Genomic DNA, 6,000 nt, shown 5'->3' with positions numbered 1-6,000 from the left:
TGAAGTGAAATACACACATGAACACGTGCACTCGTTGAGTGAGTGAGAAATGACACACACACACACACACACACACACACACACACGGGAATGTTGATTCACTGAGAAGTGATGCACACACATACACATGCACACGCTTGTGCAATGAAGAGTGATCCACACGCACACACACATACACGCTGATGCAATGAAGAATGCTTTGCTTATGCTGATATGCAAAATGCTGCACACAAACATCCCAATGCATAATTTTTATGAGGAGCCATTGATTACTTAGAATGTGTTATATGTCACCCAGAGGGCATTTATGTAGATTTTAGGAATAAGGTCTAAAAAAGTTTGGTTATGAAAACAATGTCTGTGCGTGATGTCTGTTTATGGCTCAAGGCCTTGACTGAATTCTTTGCTGTGCTTCACACAGCCCTGATGAGGAACAGTGGCACAGAGTGAAAATGATGAATTAATAGTGTAAGTTTTAGGTCGGAGTACGGCATTTTCTGTGATTGAGTTTTAATTCAAGGAGGAACAAAAGGTGTTACGGCACCTGAGGTTCTCATTCCCACACAATATTGTCCCGGCAGGAAGCAAAATGTTCCTGTGAATTTCTGGTTGATTGTTTGGTTTTGTTTAGCGCTAGCTTGATTTTATCAGTGAGCAGTCAATCCGGCCCAAAAAACAACAAGGAATTGTTTTCCTTTAAAATGATGACGTCATCTTGCTTTTGATGGAGGCTTGAATAGGTTGCGCGGGAGACTCCATTATCAGCAACATCTGGTATGAATGTGTATGGAGGTATGCATGCGAATGGACTGTGATGGACTGACGACTAAAAGTTTTGACTGACTTGATACTGAGACAATGACTGCACCCACTTTAGGATTAGTAAATGCCAATAAACAATTCATAAACAATTCACCCAGCCGACAAGAGAAGGGTGGATGCTTCGCTTTGTTTTGTTTTTTCAGGAGCAGGAGGATAAGAGAGACTGGAGGAGGAGACTCTAGCTTCACATAAGTATGAACTGCAGACTTAACACTGTGGTTGCTGATTTTGAGTTACTGATGTTTGCATCAAGAAAACTGTGCTATATTAACTGTGTTTTGATTAAGGTATCATGTTATATTATTGGGAATGCCAAATGCTACAGTGGAGAAGACTTTTGATACCACTCATGACTGGAATATGTTACTATTAACCACAGCAGGCCACTGTAAAAAGTCAATTAAATTTTATAGAGGAAAATCGCCAAAATTGAACAATACCTATGAATGACTGGCCACATTCAGAATAGAGATATGCAATAATAAACATTGGTCCACATGATTTAGGTTCTCACTTGAAATAGTAAGTTATTAAATGTAGAATATAATCGACAGGGACATTTGATAGGATGTGGTACTGCAAAAGAACAAGAGCAAAGTAAATAAAGAAAATATTGTGTTTAGTTTGGATAAATTCAAATTAAAATGTACCATTACACTCAGAGGATCAATATGGAATAAAACATATGCAAAATTTGTAGGAAGTACATGACTGATAACTGTTCTGTCCTGAGCGTTTGTTTCTAGAGCACCCACTTGACCACACCAACAGTTTCTCGCCACCGAGGAGGGGTACTTGCAAAAAGAATAAAATAAAAATCTGAGTTTAACAAAACATTTTAAATGTAAATATCAAGATTACCTTTCTTTTTCCATGAAATGTGCTTGTGGGCACGCCAGCCATTTTGAAAAGGTGGGCAAAACAATTGGCAAGGCCACACCCCCACACATGTGATATAATTTTAAAGGTACTGTTGCCCTCTCTAAGAAACATCAGGACTTAGAGGAGTGGCAAGTAGAGTATGCGAGCTACAAGCAAAAACTAAAATGTGTACTACAGTGTGCAAAAATGAAATACTGGGTCATCAGGGGGTCATGAGGGACATTTATAAAACTAAAAGTCCCACTAACCTTAAAGTGCACTTGAAAAGCCCACACAAGAAGGTTAACCTAGCTTACCTAGAAGACCTCATCAGGGGGAGCACACTCCCCCTCCTTGAAGAGCTCACCCACTCAACCCGCATCCCCAGAAAACAGCTAACCCCAGATAAGGCAGCGTGATGTATCCCGAGACAACAGGACTGGGACATCTAAATAAAGGTGTGAAACAATCGCCTTCAAAAGATTATCAATTCACTTGAACCAAAATTAGGACCACACGGTGCGGCAAGAGTTAATAGTTATTAGTCTCAACACCCAAGGATAACCAGAAGAGCATGACTGATATGATGGAACTGGGATTTTGTTACACTTAATTTTTGCAAAACACAAACAAAACTAAATTGAAACTAAGGATTTTCAGAAAATAAAAACTAAACTAAACTAGCAAACAATTGGTAAAAAACTGATTAAAACTGATGAAAATTGCAAAACTATTACAACCCTGGTCCAGACTAAGATGGTGTTGGACATCTTCAGGGCAGAAAAGGGTTGGTGTGACCAAGGTGTGGTTTGGCTTGTTGTATGTACATTTCAAAATGTTACAGCTCTGGATGGACCAGTTACCAGGGCATGGAAGGATGACAGACTTTATTACATGAGGAGAAGGGACATTTTCGGGATCGAAGATCCTCAGGGATGACAAGGCTGGAGCAACGGTACTCAAGAGAAGAATTTCTGATACTTTCTGAGATATGATGTCACCAACCTTCTCTTTTAATTGTCTAGCTCCAATGAATTGACACATGGGAGTGTGTCAAAAAGGGGGAGTTGAGTTTGAACATCAAACAATGGTGATATGAAAATTTCTATGAGTTTATTTTTGTGTTTAATAAATTAGCTATGGTAAAACTTAAGCTTATAATGTGTTAGACTTAGAAAGGGTTCACTAATTTTTGATTTCTTTTACACACACATAGATTATGATTAGAATAAGTCCTGAACATAATATTTTAAACCAAATTTGAATCATTAGAAGAACAATGGATAACAATATTAGATTATCAAGGCTAGGGAGAGAGGTGTTTTGGTTTTCTGTCTCTTGCAGAGAAAGGAACAGACACCAGACGGGGACCCGGAGATGTGAGGACCCTTCACAGCAGGGACAGATGTAGGGACTGCCGAGACAGCAACTGGGGTCAAGTGTCATGACGTTTGGGCTCCTGGAGAAGATGGATCCCACAAACACAGCAATAACCATGAAGGGGTTGGCGAAAACCAGGAACACCAGACCAACGAGGTTCGAGAGGCTCTTGGCAAAAAGGGGGACACGCCGGTGAACCCAAAACACACAGATCCTTGTTTGAAATCGGGGCAGAATAATCCCCAGAACTGTGCAATGACTAAAGGGTGGTCTAACCCCGGAGGTCGAAGAAAGAAGCTGAGAATCACCCAAACTGGAAGACACTGGTAGCTGCAGCAATAAAAATAAAGGTTAAAAGCTCCTTAGACAGAGGTTCTAGTCTAAGTACATTTGAAAGGTATAAGGGGGCATTAAAATGGGAGTGGAAAACTGGAGCACCAAAATAAAGCTGTGGGAGAACTGGGGAGTGATGGGAGAGTCATCTGTAACTGCTGTTATGGTTGTAAATCTAACTTTGCTTGCATCTGAACTGCGTGAACACAGAGGTCATCCCACATATGGTCCACCCGTTAAAGGGGGACAGAGGGCCTCAGGATCAAGAAAACTTGGACCTTGCGACCCTGGAGTGCATGTTGTAAGTGATCTCTTTCAGAGATCAAAAGGGGGAATTATTAGATTATTCTGTTATTATATGTTACCTTATATATGTAATCAAAGTAGTTGAATTAGAATACTGCTGTAGATCACATTATACCCTTTAATATAGAGTGTGTGAGCTGTATGTAGTTTAGTTCTCATTATACTTTTGAGTTAACAGAACATATTCACATATTAGTTCATTAGATAAATGTGCATCACTCTGTATCCTTGATCTGCTGGGAATGTGTTACACTGTTTTCTTGACATGCTTAAGTGTTGAATCATGAAGAGAAGGTTGTAAGCAGGAGACTCTGTGTCTAAAGACAGGGGAGATAGATAGACCACATTCCACACCCCCACCTTACAGAAAGCAGAGAAACAACTGCCGAGGTCATAACTTAGGCGCTGTAACAGAGAAAAAATGTGATGTTTTGGCTTTTACGACTAGCTGGGGGCCACTAGAGACTATAAAAAGCTGAGCAACCCGTCACCATTTTGAGACATGTGCCTGACCCTCTGGTAGCATCTCTCCCGTCCGGACGTTGTAATGCTCTTATTGTTGAATTGTATGGAAATAAATGATTGTTGATTGAGCATTTATACACCGAGTATTGTCCTTCCTTCAGCCCAAAGATTCAAAGAATTGGGAGATTTCAACAGCTCTCATTTATGTTCAGCTTTATTTTGCCCTCACCTCCCAACCAGCCATGACAGAAGACTGCCCCACACTGAGCCTGGTTCTGTCACAGGTTTCTTCCTGTTAAAAGGGAGTTTTTCCTGTCCACCGTTGCTCATAGGGAATCACTTGATTGTTGGGGTTGTTAGGTGGGTTGTTTTTTTATTTGTAATTTTCTAATTAAAATAAAGAAAAATTATATTTAAAAATATATATTAATTGCTCTGTGTGTTTACTTCAATGAAGACGTGTATTGACATGAACAAAGTGCAGTATTCCAAGATGGCATCAGAGTTTTAACACCTTTTATACTCATATTTTTATAATTATGTTAAGTTTAAAAGCTCAAAGATAATGACATAGATGCATCTGTTTCTGTTATTATCACAAGACCAAATTGGTCGCACTCTAGGGCCCTGAACAATTAGTTAATATTGTTCATGAGACTAAAGTCAGTGTAAATATATGTGGCCAATATTCTAGTTATTATATTAATCATTATAAGTTATTACAGCAGTGAGTTTGAACTCTCAAATCAAATCACTTATTGTCACATCACATGTGCAGGTACACTGGTACAGCACATGTGAGTGACAATAAGTGATTTGATTTGAGAGTTCAAACTCATCACAGGTACACATGTGATGTGTACCTGCACATCACATGTGCAGGTACACTGGTACAGCACATGTGAGTGAAATCAACCCGTTCTCACTCCCGACGCGCAAAATAATGACGACAGAAACACACACTTCTTTTTTTTTTTTTTTTAGTTTATGTTTTATTAGTTTTCTTATTTATACGACATATACAACAAATTCAATTTAATCACCGTGAGGGGGAAAGCAAAACCAAACCGAACAACAACAGAAGAGACAAACGGACCAAAACAAGACCAAACAAAACACAAGAATAAACAAACCAAGAAATACAATGACATTATACAAAATCGGGCCTCCCATTTTGTACATATTTCAACCATTTCAACCAATATTCTTCAAAAGAGTCCGCCTGGCACTTTAGCCTAAAAGTTATTCTTTCCATAACAAAAATATTATATATCACATCAATCCATTCATCTATGGTAGGAATATCCTCTTTAATCCAAAGGCGAGTTATGGCCTTTTTGCAAGCTACCGACAGCACACTGAACAAATACTTATCCGGTTTGCATAGATTAAGACTCTCTAGGTTGCCTAGGTACAATAATGCAAAATGAAATTGTATTTTCTTTTGGAAGATTGTTTCCATGACCTTATGTATTTCCTTCCAAAATGGAACCACACGGGGACCTTCCCAAAAAATGTGAAAATGATTTGCTGTTGCATGTCCACAATGCCAATGGATTTTTGGGCTGGGGTAATAAAATAACGAAATACATTCTTCCAGCTGAATTCCCTCCACGAGGGGGAGCTTGTTACTGATCACTGCTGCCTACAAATCCCATCCCATTCCTCTCCTGTTAAGAATAGATTGCTCTCTGTTTCCCATCTTCCTTTAACATATCTTGTATCATGACCCCGTAGATTGATCAGTGAACAATATAATTTGTAAATGACTTTTTGATAGGGTCCATCTCTATATGCATTCTCGAATATATTTATAATCTCTTCATTCCCAGT

Source organism: Rhamphochromis longiceps, linkage group LG12 (assembly GCF_057381845.1).
Source record: "Rhamphochromis longiceps isolate RC_006_pf linkage group LG12, R_longiceps_female_GT1.1, whole genome shotgun sequence".
In the NCBI taxonomy this organism is placed as follows: Eukaryota; Metazoa; Chordata; class Actinopteri; order Cichliformes; family Cichlidae; genus Rhamphochromis; species Rhamphochromis longiceps.
This window is presented reverse-complemented; position numbering follows the sequence as displayed.